We start from the raw sequence: 17,680 nt of genomic DNA, 5'->3' as shown, positions 1-17,680 counted from the left end.
GGAACACAGGACTCAACACTGAAGGGGGCTGAGGAGAAGAAGTGAGGTTTACAGGCACCTAGGGTTCCTTAATTACCCCTTAGAGTCATTAGAACTGCAGCAGGACTGGGGGAAGGGTGTCCCCAGGGCCTGACCCTGAGAAGTGACAGCCAAGTTTGAGATATCACAGACTCTGTCCCCGCTAGGAATTTCCATAGGGGGTTGGTGGAAGGGATGGGAAGGTGGGGACACTCTTTTCTTTACTCTTCCTCAGAAAGAGGTTTGAATTACACGTGTTCACAGGGGAGGAGGTGGGGAAGTGTGCCACTGAGAGTCCCCTATTTCGCTACAGTATTTCCCCAGCCTTAGGTTCTATGATGCTTTAGATACTTTCCCTTAAATAAATACATTTCTACTTTCATTTCTTAGGGTGTTTTTTTTTTGTTTTTGTTTTAGTATTATTATGAGACAGAGAAACCCTTTTCTGCCATTCCAAACCAATGTGCAGGGAAACAAAGTAAACAAATCAGCACGAGCAGACAGAAAGTTAGTGTCAACTGTGGAGTGGGTTTTACAGGAGAAAGAGGGACCATTTGGGGATAAAAAGAAAGTCCTGAAACTCGAGCCCCTCATTAAAGAAGCCGCTTCCCCTCCCACCTCCGCCTCTCAACTGAAAGGTCTGTCTAGCCAGCTTCCGAAATCTGATTATCACTTGTCTTTACACGGTTCTCAGGTGTCCCCGTGTGCACGCTTCCCACCCCATCATCTCCTCCGCAGAAACCCTCTCACACTTCCTAACCCCAAGGTCCAAGATCACAGCTCAGAAAACAGAGAAGCTATTCAACAACTCTCCCCCACTTCAACAACAGGCTGACTGAACCACAAACCTCTGTGGGTGTGCACTTCATTGAAGTGCTCCAACCAGGCTAGGAGCGGCGTTTCTTTCCATCCTATGGCTCCCGTCCACTCATCACACGCAAACCTACAGGAAATTGATAAGCCAGCCGGCACCCTCAAGGCAGAGAACACTGATTTTGGCAACAATTTCTTAAGATGTTCAGTCTAAAATAATTAAATCCAAAGTAGATAGAGATAAATTATCCGTGACTTGCCCTTTTTTCTCTCCCTCCTCTATTAATGTTTGTTGAGCATCAAAAACATACACCAGGAGCCTGGAGAGAGGGAACAGTGGTTACGGGCACTGGTTGTTCTTCTAGAAGACTCAAGTTCCATCCCCAGCACCCACACTGGAGCTCGCAGCCATGTGTAAGTACAGTTTTAGAATAGCTGATGCTCTGATCTGGCTTCCAAGGGTACCAGACACGCAACCAGTGCCCAGAAGAACAAGGAGACAAAATACCCATACACATACAAAATAATTTAAACACACAGACACACACACACGCACGCACGCGCACACACACACATTTCTATAGAAAATGCAGTTTCAGACGAGCAAAGGGACTACAAAAGTCTGGCTAGCTAGGAGTTTCGCATCTCCAAGCTGAAGCTCACAGTCTCAGCAGTGAACGGTTGGCTCAGGACAGGACACACCTTGAGAGCCCACAGTGGGTGGATAAAGTACTATGCTACATTCTAGTCCCCATCAAAAGCTCCGTCAAAGCTGTACTGACTGCCTTGCTCACAAAGGTGTGCAATTTGAGGTCAAGGTCCATCGCATTTGCTTGGTTTACCATTGAAGTGAGTGAAATGGGAAACCAAAGAAGGAAAACAGAGGAGAAAGGAAGGGAAATAAGATGAAAATTCTCCACTGTCAGTGTATGAACAACTAAAAATGACCCACACCAGTTGGGAGCTGATGTAATCATCAATTGCTTCTCAAGTCTCTGCTTTTACATGTATGTTCAAATCTGCCCCTCCTGGTCCTGGGATTCATGCTTATCTATGACTCATGTACCAGGAACTGGGTGGAGGTGGGGGCATCCAGCCACAACCCTGGCCGCAGAGAATGCCTGGAACTACAGGTCCAGCCACAACTCGGGCTGCTGAGGGTGCCTGGAACCCCAGGTCTCCTTTCCCCATCAAATCTGCTAGGTTAACAGTAGACTGGAAAAGGGTCACATCTACTCTTACCCTGCCACCTGGGGATGGGATCGACTTCCTATAACAGAGCTGAGGTGAAAAGACAGCTCTCTAAGAGTCACATGTCCTCGTGGAAGTGACCCCATCCTGGTGGTTTATTCTCCACCTCTCCTACCTGAAAGGATTCAATCCCCAAACTCCAAAAGGAGAGGTGAGCTGTACTGCGCAAGCATTTTAAGCAATCTTACACACCATTTTACAGAAAACAGAATGTTTACATCTCTATACGGTACTTCCCTACCCAATAGCTCTGTCCTTGTTTATTTTTAATAGATCATAAGTTTCTCTTTTTTAATTTTTGGGTTTTTTTTGGTTTTTTGAGACAGGCTTTCATTGTAGCTTTGGAGGCCGTCCTGGAACTAGCTCTTGTAGACCAGACTGGCCTCAGGCTCACAGAGATCTGCTTGCCTCTGCTTCCCAAGTGCTGGGATTAAAGGCGTGCACCACCACTGCCAGTGATCATAAGTTTCTTAATGGTATCTGAGCCAGGAATATTGTATGTAGACATTAAAGACTACACAAATTATTTTTCAAGAAACTCACAGCCCAAGGAGGAAAATAGATCATAAACCAAGAGTTATAATGGAGGTCTCTATAAAGGGCTTTAGTAAAATATAATCATTTACTTATTATATGCTCAAGAATGATGTCAATTGTGTCACTTCTGGAACCTTCTCAGCTATACAGCAGTAGGAGAGAAATCTTGCACACGAAAAAAAAAAATCCCTACCCAACTTATTCATCTTTGAGTCTAGTTTTTTTTTTTAAATTTGAAGTTCACTCTTTAAAAAATATTTATTTATTTATTTATTTATTTATTTATTTATTTATTTATTTTGGCTTTCGCTGCTTATGAAGGGCAAAGCCAAAGTTGTGGCCAGTATTTCTAGACTTGGATGTAAACAAGATACTCACTTGGTTGATCCAAAGGGACAGGCTGGGGAGTTGCTGAGGAGAAAGGATGCACTTGGCAGGTAACAATTCTGTGTGTGTGTGTGTGTGTGTGTTTAAACTCTACTTTTCACTTGTGCCACGCGCACAGTTTACTTAGCTGCCTGAAGCCCTTGATGTGAGGTGAGCAAGAAGTAAACAAGATGCATTTCTGCTTAGAGATAGAAGAGAATCTCATCCCTGAGCATATAATCATCGAAAGATGACAGGGTAGAGGCAGAAACACAAGGAAATCCCAAATGGCACGTGGATATTAAGCTTGGGTAGCACGATTAAAGGTGAATTTATTTCTGCTCTTGTAAAAATCTCCTTTTTGAAAGTCTTCTGGGTGTGGTGCTGTCTTCTAGACAATAAAGTTACACATAGATGACTTGATTTATTATTGTTGTTACTGTTCCTTTCCAACTCCTGAGATGAAGAAGGGAGAGGCGACACTATGACTGGTCACCTCTACAAACTGTGCCTCCCTGCATCTGGGCCAGCCGGACTTCTTGGGAAGCAGATTTTCCATCTCCAGAAATCACACGCAGACGCGCGCGCGTGCGCGCGCGCGCGCACACACACACACACACACACACACACACACGCACGCACACACACATGCACGCGCACGCACACACTTGTCCCACGGGGAAGAAGAGGTTCTCTGTAGAGTTGAGACAAGGGTGGCTGTGGCTGTGGCTGTGGACTGTCCCGCGGCACCAATGAGGCTTCCTTTTGCATCAAGTAGAATCAAGGAAGGGCCCTGATGCACCAGGACGCTGAGAGAGAATGAAGGCAAGGCCAGGGAAGTGTTTGCCTCCTGATGGGTTTCTAGAGGCACTAGAGAAGGGAGCACACACAGCTAGGATGGTTAAGTTGGCGACCTCTTGTAAAAAGTCACACTCGATGCCTGAAAGGAAACCGGCAAAGAACTCATGAAAATCGGCAACAGGCCCAACGAGGAATTTGGACTTAATCCTCTTTTACTTAAGTTTTCCTGCAAAGACAGCCCTGGGGCAGCTTAATTTTTAAAGCAAAGGAACAGGAACAGAGAGGGGTACAAAAAAACATCTACCATTTAGACAACTGGGTAGGATCCCTGAGTTTCCCAGATGAACCACCATGGCCTGAAGGACCACTTCATGAGGACGAATGCTTTTGGAGAACAATTTTCACTGGCTGAAAAGGGCCCTGGTTCAGCTTCTTAGGCAACTGTGCGCCTAGGGAATTTCCTTAAACCGTGAGACTCAATCCCCTGTCTCTGAACACTAGAGTAAGAACAGTAGCCCCGCCGAAAGCAAGGGCTTTGGCACACCCAGCCGTTGTTCCGAGGTGTGGACAGAAGTCTTCCACGGGAGAGTGAGGACCCTGCTTGTGCTGACACTTCCTGTTAGGTTTCACTCACTGCCCCGCCAGTCTGCTCCACCCCCACCCCCTCAGAGCACAGCGCCTGAGATCGCATAGAGGACACAAGCACAAAGCCACAGCTTTGTCACCTACACAGGCCATTCTTCTTCCTTGGTCGAAAGACAGACAGACAGACAGACAGACAGACAGACAGACAGACAGACAGACATCCAGAGAGTTTGGATGTTCCCAGGATCAGAGAAGCCTCCAGGGCCAGTCAGTCCTGGTAACTACACTGAACAGGCTCCGAGACCCGTGTGATGCAAAGAGACAGGCAGCTATTTCCTCAGCAGCAGAAGGGCTGGGCAGGCCGCAGTGGGGAAGCCATCACCCCAATTATCATAAACCTTAAGGAGACAGGTGGTCTAAGGCAGGAGGCCTCCAGGAGCCTTAAGTGAATTCAATGTCTTTGCCCAGCAGGGAAGGAGACTAGGAACCCCGAGAGCTATGGAGGGGAGGGGAGGGGATGAATGTGAAAGATGAAGCTAACCATGAAAATTTAATTTGTTAAAATAATGACTAGAGAATGACAGATAATGCACAAATTGTCTACATGCATTTATTAAACACATAATAAATGTGCATATGAGTATATACATATTATGTGTGTGTGTGTGTGTGTGTGCGCGCGCGTGCGCGCGCGCACGCGCGCGCACCATGATAAAAATTAATTCCACCTTCCAGGATGCATCCTTGTTTGTCTCCCTGCTAGCAAGAACCCTGGAGCACAGAGGCAAATTTCAGCTTCCTCTCTGGCAGATGGAGGCCATGTAGCTTAAGCTGCCCAGGTGAGCAAATGTCACCGAATACCTATTTGGAGGGTGGTAAATTCCAGCTATCTCAGGGAAATGCCAAGTGGTCTCAGGTCACAAGTTTGGCAAATAGCAATTTGGAAGTGGGGGGAGGGGAGGGCCCAGGGGAGAAAAAGAACAAGAAAGTATGAACTGGGAAAGGAAAAAAGGAAATGAAGGAGGTTACTCGAACAACAGGCAAGGCCTCAAACACAGTAATTTCTCAGACTGCCTAAGCATAAAATTAGAACCGTTTGCTTCGAAGGCAGCATGCTCCTTTCTCCTTGCCGAAACCAGGCTGGCCATGAACTTCGGTTTTGAGGACTTTTATAGCCACATTCCTGGTCCTAAGGAACATGGCCCACTCATACCCACAAACTTGAGTCAGCTGCCCATGGTACAGTGACTATGACCATGACTTAGGCACCTTATGGGATTGTGAGCTCCCTGAAGGTAAGGCACAACCTTGTCTCTCTCCTCTTTCACCGTGATCCGTCCATCAGGCAAACTTCACAAATATCTGCCCATGACTAAAGCAGGAAGTAGACAGAAACAGAACATGGATTCTTCGGTCAAGTCAAGCGACACAAGACCTAAAGCACAAATACCTCTAGACTGAAAAGAGCAACCGGAGCCATGGGGAGAGTTTAAGTTTTCCTTAATTCAACCTGTAGCTTCCCAACAGGTGATATCTATAAACATTTGCGAACGCTCACCAATAAACAATGCAACCTTGTATGGCCTCCCCTCAAGCAGAGCGGTACTAACTAGGCAGCATTACAGGAGAAGCGGTAGATAAAACAAGGGGATCTTAAGATGCCAACTAAGCCTTTGCATACTTAGGCCAAGCCAGAGCCACAAAGCCACGTGTTTTTTCCTTCGTGCTGGTGAAAACCAACTAAGAAGGTACCAAAACATTCCAGTCAGTGACACTGACATCCAGAAAATAGGAGGCAGGGGTAAGTCTACGAGGTCTCTCGCTGTAACTAGGTGGCTGTTGCCGTTGCTACCCTTCTAATTTAACTACACCTGCACCAGTTCAAGTAACACGTGAACTCTTGCCCTGCCCCAGAACCCTTCCATCCTCTACCCCAGGGCACAGGGAAGAGAAATAGCCTGTGGAATTAATAACAGGCCTGGTTCTTCAGTGGGCTGGTCTGACACTCGGCTCTTGAAAATTTATGGAGAGAATTAAGTCATAGATATTTTTCCTAGTTGGGAGGCGATCCAACCTTGCTGATTTCGGCCTGGCCACATGGACGCAATGCTAAGAGTTTTTTGTGTGTGTGTGTGTGCGTGTGTGTGTGTTGGGGGGGTTACCCCACCATGCTGTAGAAGGGTAATAAAATAGAAAAGCACACGGAGCTGTTGGAGAACAGTAACCTCAGACCAACCACGTCTTTCCAAGTGTAACTTTCGAAGAAGAAAAATAAAGTAATGGGACTTTCGGCAGGAGCCTTGATGACAGCCCCCTTCCTGCCCTGGCTCCAGCAAGCTAGGTGGGGGAGGGGTCGCAACTGTGCGCACAGGGGTCCAAAATGAGTTGTCTGGCTTCTACAAACTGACCCAAATCAGGCAGATAGAGGCCCCCTTTGCACAAGTCTCTGAAACAAGGCAAGCAGCCATGTAAGAAACTAGGTAGACTAGAAGGCCTGGAGCCTTCCCCAAGTGTTCAAGAAATCACACCAAGCTTAACAAAAACAAACGTCAAAGCTGTTTAAAGTACATCAAGGTTCTTCAGGTTAAAAATTTCCCCAGGGGAAGGTGCTGCATTCCCCATAATAGCTGAGAGAGACAGAGGGCAAGATGGGGAGATTTACACAGTAACTTCGTGTTCTATGATTTAACCCAATTCGAGAGATGAAGCAATGACTAGGATATTTAGTGATCAGAGCTGAAACAGAGCCAACTCAAAGAGGAGCCACAAACTGACATGCAAGCAGGCGGACCCCATGGCCCTTTTGAATCTCACTTCTGTATGCAAAACCTCCAGGCCTGCATCATGCATTTGGGAAAGCAGCACCCATCGCGGGACACACAGGCAGGGACAGCCTTGAGAAGGGATTCTGGCGGCCCTGCTGGTGAGGTGGGGGAGTTCAACCCAGCCTTGAAAGTGTTCAGTAAAGGCAGCAAGACCCCTTTTGGAGAGGCAGTATCTCCTGTCACCCTTGAGGCCAGCCCAGGGGTGGGGGGAGAAAGCCCTTCTGCAATGCCACCCCCTCCTCACCCTGCCGATTTCTGATCCTTGGCTTCCCTGACCAGGCACCCCACCCCCCCACCCCCAGGGAAGCAAGCAAGCCTTAACACGCCAGGCAGGCCCTGAGTCTAAAATTCCAAGCTTTGCAGATCTACACTGGGGACTCAAGAAGGGCCCCAGGGTGGCCCTGAGCATCCACCAGTCAACCAGCTTCCCTGTGCATCCCCAGCTGCTACAGGACTGGTCCAGGCCAAGCCCATAGACCTGTGATGACACAACCGCTCCCCAGGAGGATACATGTACAGGAGACACCCCAGGGACTCTGCTAGGCCTAGATCCCCATGTGAGAAGATCAGGTTTTAGAAGGACTTGTCCTTAGGTCACCTAACTCCTTCACCTCCCCCCCCTTCAACTTCTTCTAACACCCCCAATTTCTCTTTTTTACCTGATTAAGTCAAAACACGTTCTCATATCTTGAATATTCTTGTTTATTGTTGGGCTTTCTCTCTCCTCCATTTATTTCTCCCTCCCCAAAGGAACACCACACTATGACTTCTCCCTCCTATGTGAAGGGCATCACCACTCACCAGCACCCATCCGGGATTTTCCCTCCTACGGGCTTGGGGATTATTACAGACACCCTAGCAAGGAGGCCACACAAAGATGAGGTGATCCCAAATGCAGGCTCTTTGTTTTCAACTGTGTGTGAACGTAGGCTGGTGAGGGCCTCTGCCTGCACTGTGTGGTAAGGAATGAGCCCTCCACTTTCGGTACTAGCGACACAGTTATTTCCAAAGGATGTTGGCTGGGCTCGTCGATGCTCTCAAGCAGGCTTTCTTTGTTAGGGACAAAATATGTATGCCAACTTTCAGCCCTATTAACAATGATAATTGATAGAAATTTCTGACAGTGGCAACACTTGAGATCTCAGATCACCCAAAACCCTCAGGAAAAAAAAAAAATGCCTAGTTACTCTCTTCCTGCTGGCAGATCCAACCAGTAGGAAAGCAAGACAAAACCCTCACTTTAATAAAACTTCCCCAAGTTCCACTGACAGGTAGGTGGGATGGCGTAAAGGCTACCAGATCACTCTCTAGTGGAAATCAAACTCAGATTTCCAAACTTCCTGGGCTTGACTTTACAAACACAGAAAAATCTGCCTCTTTCCCTCATAAGTTCCAATCTGGGATTTCCAAACTAGAATCCCATAGTTACAAATACATAATTTGCCCGAAACATTTGCAGGAGTTGCCAAGCCGACAAGGTAAGCATACTGGCCCCCAGCCGAATACTTCCATCATAAACATTTTTCAAATTCCACCACAATCCCCTCCCCGTTTGTCTTATCCAATTCAACTTGATTGATGGAAGTAGCTGTAACACCACCATGACTAGCTTTATGTGACTGCCTAGAAAAGATACAGGGATTCCCGGGCTAAATTAGAACCACCGTCACAAGGAGGGACAGTCTCTCATAAACGCTCAACCTGCTTCCCAGTTTGTATGCCTAGGCTTGAGGAGGTAGTCATGTTGGGACTCGCAGCCTATAGAATGCAGGGTCAGACCAGCGGCTCTCTTTATCCACCCAGACCAGGAAAGCTGTGACCCAAAAACAAATAAATCGGTATTCTCAAAATGACATACTAACACGGAGGCAGAAGGGCGAGCTAATGGTTCAGTCTAGCAGTTCAGTCCAGTGGTTCTATCACCTCTGTCCTCTGACTTGTTCCTATGCTGTTGCAGCTAAAGATAGCAAGATGGCTGTTTGGCCCACTCAGTTATTTTAGGGAACCTCTGGGATTTTGTAAGGGATAGAGAACCACAGATGAGCAATTATAGAGAGAAGGGATTCGGAAAGACAGAGAAGGAGGTGTGGGGGCTGACTTCGTCCTAGCTCACGGTAGGTCCGCAGATGGGCACAGGGTACAGAAAGCCTCTAACGAGCCTTCCCACCTGTGATCAGTCAGCAGAAGTCATTTTCAGCAGCTACAGACCCACCAGATTCACTTTGAGAGGGCAATAGCCCCTTCTCCCTGAGTAGGAAAACTTTGCCTACCACTCAGGAGGCAGAGGCAGGCAGATTGAGGCCAGCCTGGTCTACAAAGCAAGGTCCAGGACAGAGAAACCATGTCCCGAAAAAACAAAACAAAACAAAAAAGAAAGAATTTTGACAAAGAGGGAAGGAGGGATATTCCCTTAGCTAGCCATTCAATGGCTGGGCTGTCTAACAAATATGACAGCAACAGGCAGCCATCAAGCCTGAGAATTGCAGCCCCATGGATTAAGGTGCACTCCACATGGGACATACACACTCCACTTCAAAGTCGTACTAGAAGGCAGAGCCCCAAATCGCTTCTTAACATTCAGGGCAATTACTAGTTGAACTATTTTAGGCACACTGAGGTTAAATACGATGCAATCTTGAAGTTTACTTTATTTATTTACTTTTATTTGTTTTCTATTGTTTGTTCTTTGGATCGAGTGACTAGCAAACTTAGACGGCTAAACTTAAAATTATATATATATCGTCCAGAACAGCGCTATTCAGTTCCAGAAATCGGGGCCTAGGTGCAGAAAGCATACAAGTGTCAGGCAAACAAGTACAAAGAGCACTGTGACATCTCCCAAGTCCTGGCTGAGGTGACAAAACACGGGAGAGAGGTGGTCAACACCCAGGCACACAGAACCTGGGAGATAATAGTGGCTGCAATTAACTGAACACAGGCACTGAACAGGGCACTTCCTGGTGTTGTCTTGTTTAGTCTGTCAAGTGAGCCTGGGTCCTAGGTATTATTTTCACTGCAGATGAGGAAATTGATGCCCTGTGAAATCAAATAACCAATGCGATTTGACCCGGTTGGTTTGACTGCAAGTCCATGCTCTCTCATTCTAAGTTGCTACCGAGAACTGGCCGTTGTTTTCCAAGGGTCTTCCTCCCCAGGGATATGGCGTATGCTACGCCGATGTTCGAGACTCTTTGCTTTGGCTTACCTAACTCTTTAGCACTCTGACTGTTCTGAAGGAGGTCCACAGACATCCTGATAGTGCATATCTTGTGTGAAATGAACTTTTCCAAGCATGCCTTTTTCACTGAGCTTAATGACTGACTCGGGGATGGGAGAAAACATACAGTAGTATCCCAAACTTGGAAAAGAAAGGTTCTGGTCAGAGAAGGGGTAAACCAACTGGATGAGCAAGAGTGCTGAAGGCCAAACCTAATGCCATGCATAAGAGGACTCAAGAATATGCCTCCTGTGACTGTGCATTAAACATACCTCAAACAGCTGATTTATTATTCTTGTTTGTTTAATTTTAAAGACTATCTACTGCAGGTACTCCAGAAAACATTTTGGCAAGTCCCCAAAATCTAGCTGTGGTTACCAAGAGACCCACCATTTCCCATCCTGTATCTATAGAAAACATACTCCTACATGCAAACCCTATAAGTATTATGTACACAGCCACAGCATCCACAACAGCCAAAAGGGGAGAACAACCCAAGTATCTATCCACTGATGAAGACTTAAACAAATGTCTCATATCCATTCAGTGGAATACATTCTGGCTTGGAAAAGACACGAAGAGTTGTCATATGTATACTGAACAGTGGACAAATCCTGAAAACAGGTTAAGTGGGGGCACCTTGTCATGAACCAGCAGCTGTGGTATGATGACATTCCTGCAGAATGGCACCATGCACAGGGGCAGACTGTGAGATCAGGGGCTGTTTGGGTGCAGGCATGGAAGAAGGAGACATGGCCCAAGTAGTGATGGGTACCAGGTGAGGGGTGGGCCAAAAGGTTCCAAGACTAGAACATCACTGTGCTAAGCGCACAGCCTGGCGAGCATACTAAAATCCACTGGATTGTACTTTGTATACAGGTGAATTTCATGGTCTATAAAATATATTTTAAACATATGTTTAAAGAATACCATGAAGAAGCAGTGGCCTGATGTGTGTCAAAAAAAAAAACCATCTCTGTGACGAAAATGGTATTTCTCTTAAATACAGAACACATTGGGAATCTAGGGGAAAGGTCACATGGTTCTGACTTCTTTTTATGAAGTTCCCACCTTGAAGCGCTGCAGGTTAAACAGAGGGTTCTGAACATTCTCAGAAAAAGCATTTTATCTTGGGATGCACTGTCTCCAGCAGGTGTTGCTGAGGAAACACTCTCTGCAGCACAGGCAAGTCTAGTTCGCTAGATGGTGGTTGTCTGGGAAGAATATGATTAAAAGTCCTTGTCCCTCCTCTCCGTCATTCTGTATACTGCCCTTCTTCTGGCTAAACACAGCTAATTCTCACTTGGAGAAAATACATGAGGAACAAAAGGAGCTAACCTTAAATTCAGCAATCTTTCCTCTTTCAAGCCTTGGAATTGACTCAGCCCTCAGGGACCATCTGGTGGAGGTCTCTCTCTTTCATGTAAGAAAATGGGGCCAGAAACCATAAAACCTGCTGGCCCTGAATGTTGATACCAGGCACTGTAATTCACATCTACTCCCTCCTTTAATCCTCCCAGTGACCCTTCAACATACATTCAAGCTTGGGAGGGTACTCAGGAAAAGGATGGCACACACCCAAGTGTGGGTATTGGGGTCTCCAGAGAGGATCACCATAGCAACAGACAGGTCACCATAGCAACAGATAACTCTCGGATTATTTAGAGAGGTATCACTGTGACCTTCATTTTATAAAAAAAGCCAAATAAGTCTCAGAGAAGTTTAGCAACCTAAGCAAGGTCACACAGCAAAAGAATAGCAGACCCAGGAGGCTGGCTGTAGGAATCCAGTAGTTAACTGTCAACCACTGTCATAGTTTCTCCTAAAATTAAGAAATTTGCCTGTGGCCTTAAAAGTGGTTAATTTTCAAGTCTACAACCAGCAACAAGGATGAGACACCCATCCCAACATCCGCTTACTGACAGTTTTCAGGGGCAGATGTAGGTAAAGCTGTAGGCCATAGCAAAAGACCCCACAGGGCTTTCTGCCTAGTCACTAGTGACCTTGTTCTGCCATCCCAGGCCAGACCCGTGACAATCTACACCTGTACTTGGTATGCCCTGGGAGCCATCTTGCCAACTGATCAGTGCTATCTGAGATGCCGAGGGGCAACACATAGACACGCTGCCCCCTACCCCCAGAGACAAGTACCTGTCCTCCACTATCATGACAGGGCAGCAGGCACTGTCTCTGAAGTCCGGAAGGGTTGACGCAAGCACACACTGAGAGGGTCCCTGACAGGCAGCTGGTGAAATTCATACAAAATACTCAGGAGCCCTGCATTTACTTTGTTCCTAGGTCTTTCCACAGCATCCCACGTGAGGAACAGGGTAGAGCAAGAGCTAGTGTATTCCCCTAATCCTAACAAGGCAACAGAAGTGAGTGGGTACTTGGGGTGGTTTACAAAAAAAGAGGAGGCATGGTTGCCTGTACCCTTAATCCAAGCATTGGGGCGCAGAAGCAGAGTCAGGTGCATCGCTGTGAGTTCAAGGCCAGCCTGGTATATATAATACATAACTTGTTCTAGGACAACTAGAGCTACACAGTAAGACCCTGTCTTAAAAAAAGAAAAAAAAAATGCTATCCTTGGCTATTATAGCAAGTCTGTGGTCAGCCTGGGCTACATGAGATCTTGTCTCAAACAAATAAGTAAATACACATATAAAGATATATGTATATATAGAGAGATTCATATATATATATATATTCATATATATATGAACACAAACTTAGATATATAAAACCAAGTTCAGACGGTATACATCCTTCTAAAAGCCACTGAGGCTCTGCTTCCCTAAGTGATACATTTAATAGAGGTCTCAACAGAAGCCAGGGCCTAGGTAAGATGGCTCTGAGGGTAAAGGTGCTCACAGCTGGGCCTGACACCTGAGTTCCATCCCCAGAGCCCATAGGGTGAAAGGTGAGAACCAATTCCTGAAAGTTGCTCTCTATTCTCCACACATCTGTCATGGCACTCCTCACCCCACCCCACCCCACCCCACCCCCTCAAATAAATATATAAATATAATTTTAAAAAAATGTTCTTTTAAGGTGCCGGAGATCTGCTTTATAAACTCCCATGCCCTTGTGTTTACATACGCCAATATCTACGTTTGGGTTTGGTTGCTTGTTCAAGGCTATTTCTGTAATTTTACCAAGAATGGGAGAAAATTTATGGGTATCAACAGAACACGGAGGCAAAGCCTTCAAAAGGCTGGGCCCCAGTTGGGAGCGGAGTCCTTGAATCCCTGGTAGGGCTCAGCCTCTCCGGCACTATGCATACAGCAAGCACAGCAGCCTGTCTGCGGCTGCTGGAACTCCAGGTCTAGCAGCTTCTCCCTTGGACATGACCTCTTGCATATTATCCATGCAAACTGTCTCTCACGTTCAATGCAGGTTAGAAAACAAATAACGTGCAGCCCCCCACCCTCGCTCCCCACACCCGCCAATCTCTTTTCAGAAGCTATGAGCAATTGATACTCTATACCTACATCTGTAGAGCTCCCATGTCTGGAAACCCACTTTCAAGGAACAGGAAGACACTGAAATACCAAGAGACAGAGCCATCAACTCGGGTCACCTGACACTGTCTCTCAGAGTCACGCCGCAGCTCCAGAGGATGTGTGCATCACGGTAACACCGGCACCCCATGAGAGGAGGTTATGGGTAGCATTGTGTTATGAACTCCCCTTCATTTGCTGCTCTTTCCTTTCCTTAGCCCGCTCCATCCCAAATCCAGCCAGAAAGTACCAAATCCTCAACACCTCAGATGTATTTTTTAAAAAGGTTTGGAGTTGCCCGGCCATGAACGTGAGCTCCTCCAACACTCCCACCCAGCTCCAAAAGGGACCTGATGGGAGGTTGTTCCACACTGTCTACAAATATTTCAGTCCTGTTCTCTTCAAGGAACAAGGTCATTTTTGTTTTTCGAAGTCACACACAGCTTCCTTCCACGGTCAACCCTCATTACAGACACACACACACACACACACACACACACACACACACACACGAGTCTCTAGTTCTTCAGAGGGTCCCATCGTGTAACTGCTATGGCAGCCAAGAAGAATCAGACGGGAAGGAGTAAAAGAAAAGGAAATAAACAGTAGAGAGCGGGAAAACAAATCCTACAGCGCCATTATGGGGGTGTTAATTGAACGCAGAAAGAGAAAGAGGAGAACAAAAGAGTGGTAAAGAAGGGGGGGAATCAATTTTTCAAACCTCCTCCAATTATTTGATTGAACTTGAGCGCAGATTACAGTCGGTGAAAAGTTAGCCGAGGAGAGCCAGGGAGAGCTATTCCGTTCTAAAATTAAAATCCACTCACAACTGCAGCTTGTTCACAGGTGTCTACAACTAGTCTCTGCGGTAAACAAACCCCACTTTTCACCTTTTCCGAATTTTTAAACCTCTGTGATTTTTGACGGAGAAGTGTAAGCATTTTTTAAATAAAATCAAAAAATCTTTTAAGCACTTATTAAATATTCTGAGTCAATTTTTTTTTCAGAAAGTCAACGTGTTTGACTCTTTTCTCCTACCCTTCTGTCCCATCAACCCATTTCCCAGCCCACACATACACAGGCAAAGCATCCTATCGCTAACCTGTCAGAGAAGTGCCGGTTCTTAAAAAGAAAAATTGACTCTAAATGACCTGAACTCTGTGCTGAAAGACACTCTGGTCCCAGACTGAACATGCAGCAAAAGGCCACATTACACTGCTGTAGATCTCCACCCTGTTTGCTTGCTGCTGACTGCATTTGCAACCTGAATGTTTTGTTGGCATTTTTTATCCTAGCGTTTATTTTTAAAAAGCACAAAGTATCAAAATAAACACTTCCCCACACTCTTAAAGCAAAACACACAAGTTCGTCTACTTTTCAAAATCCCGAAGTAATTTCTGACTTAAATACCCATCAATCAACTATAATTCAGGCACTGCTGTCTTCTTCGAGTATTATGCACGTGTTTGTGTTTTTGTTTTTTAAATACCAAAAGGTTGATGAGATGTCTTAGCCAGTTTTCCTACTTACTTCCAACTAAATTATTAACAAGACCCAAGAAACAAAAGCAGCAAGCACCCCCCCAAAACACACACACACACACACACACACACACACACCTCCTTTCCAGAACCTCCCTAGGTGAACCGCAGTGAGCACACGGGACTGCTCCACCATGAAGCGTCTCCGCAGGGCTTCAGGTTGCCCTCAGGAACACTCATGCTATGGATGTTGAGAGTCCTAATAGGAAAAGTCCCCAAACAGCAAAGGAAGGTGTGTGAACTGACCTTTCAAACCATTTTTTTTTTTTTTTTTTACCAGTTCTGGATGGAGAGAGGGAAACAGACGGGCAGACAGACAAGGACAGTGAGAGATGTACACCTTTACAGACACTCTGCCTTCTCCCAGGGCATCAAAGGCACGGAAGATGTGCAGATGGCCCACATCCCGAATGGAGAAGTCAAGGTACTTGGAAATAAAAGCTTATTTTGAACACAGTACTGTCTGCTCTACCTCTGACATCAAGGTCTGTTCCCTCCCTGCAGCCACCCAACACTCAAGTGGAAGAAGACAAGTGAGCTCTCCCACGCAGCCATCCTCTCCACAGAACCCTGTTTCTGTACCGCCTTTCACACAGGAGACAATCACCATTTACATTACTTCATAAGCCATTCTTTAAAACATCTATTATCAATAACACAAAACTTCAAATTAGATAATTTTTAAAACTCCAACCATGAACATGTTGACATAAAAAAATTTTAAAAGCAGACATTATCTTCCAACCATAAGAACATTGTTTTGGCCGATACCGCAACTTCCCACCCTGGAGCTGTAGCCAATATTAATCAAGAACAAAGTCTTGAGCGCGCACCTGAATCGGACCTCTATCTACACACACTGCTTTGATCTACTACCTCGGCAGGTTTTAATTAGAAGACCAGAATTAAACACTTGGGCCATGATGTACAAGTCAGTGACCCGACTGGTGCCCTTCCCATTAAAAATATCTTTAAAGATAAAGTATCTTTAAAAAAGAAACTCTCCTTCGGTCCCTTTATTCCCTATTCCTTTTTGACTCGAAATTTCAAAAACCAAGATTCACAAAACTCCAACTTGACACGAAACAAAACCCGAAGCTCAAAGTGAATAGCCCCACTGGAGACTTAAGGAGAGAAAGAAAAGGGGGAAGGAGAGAAGGGGACACATGTGCACACATGCCCATTGCTCACGTCTCTGAGTTAACAGAAGGAAAGAAAAAAGAAAGAAAAAAACTAAAAATGTGTCAAAGTGGGAAGAGCTCCTCTGATATTTGTATGCACAATCAATACATCTCTCAAAAGGCGTCTCTCACGGCTAAAGCGACGCAATTATCAGCTCTGCAATAAGGTTAGGTCCTGGCACAGCCACCTGGATGACTCAGGTCTCAGCAGCCGTCTCAGGTGCTTTGTCTGGGACCTTACCCACTACACAAGTATCATTCAACAAAGGAGCTGTTTACTAATTTCACAGACATTTGAAAGACCGAGCAATTACATATTCAATCAACAGTGACCTCCTGAAAAGATAAAAAAAAAAAAAAAAAAAAAAAAAAAAAAAAAAAAAAAAAAAAAAAAAAAAAAAAAACCAGAGAAATCCAGAGTTCTTAAAAGAGAGAGAGGAAGAAAGGAGAGCCATCCTCTGCCCTCCCCCTCCTCTCCATGTGTAACTATCAATGTATATCAACCGAACATGCAATCATATCTATTGCCACTTTCATTCATGTCAGGCCCTTGCTTATATGGTTTAGATATGAATTATTGACTGTTAGACACCTTGTTGTAAAAAATAAATAAAGAAGTGGCATGGCAGGTACTTTGCCCGGCTTTAAAGTGGGTTAGGAAGTCTGAGACCAGCTGCCGATCCCCGTTTCCTGCAAGCACCCCTCAGTCCCTCTTTCTGCCCTGGCTTCAGATGGCCTTCTCGACTCTTTCTTCTTACGAGGGAGCGAGTTAAGCCACTTTGGAAAACCAAGGACTAGAATAAAGAAACAAGAGGACAGTTGCTAAGTGCCCTTTCCCTGCGCATCTGCTTAAGAACACCTCTGATTGATGACTGGGATTTTTTAATTGTTGCTTTAAAACTGAAATGCCCTCATGGGATGTGTCATAAGTGTGTTAGTCTATGATATGAGGTCTAGAAAGCAGAAAAACAACAGAGGGAATGATCTCAGGATAATATAGTGCCCTAAATCCAAAGACTGTCCCTCCTAGGAAAATCAGAGGCCA

The 17,680-nt window shown here is 45.7% G+C and overlaps 1 protein-coding gene across 2 annotated transcripts in view; it reads right to left on the bottom strand.

Moving 5' to 3' along the window:
- Pbx1 (PBX homeobox 1) overlaps nucleotides 1–17,680 on the bottom strand; it is a 278,889-nt gene that overhangs the window by 257,043 nt on the left and 4,166 nt on the right. The window lies entirely within an intron of this gene.

This window comes from Arvicola amphibius, chromosome 12 (assembly GCF_903992535.2).
Source record: "Arvicola amphibius chromosome 12, mArvAmp1.2, whole genome shotgun sequence".
NCBI lineage: Eukaryota > Metazoa > Chordata > Mammalia > Rodentia > Cricetidae > Arvicola > Arvicola amphibius.
The sequence above is the reverse complement of the archived record's forward strand: the minus strand, read 5'-3'. Positions and strand labels throughout refer to the sequence as shown.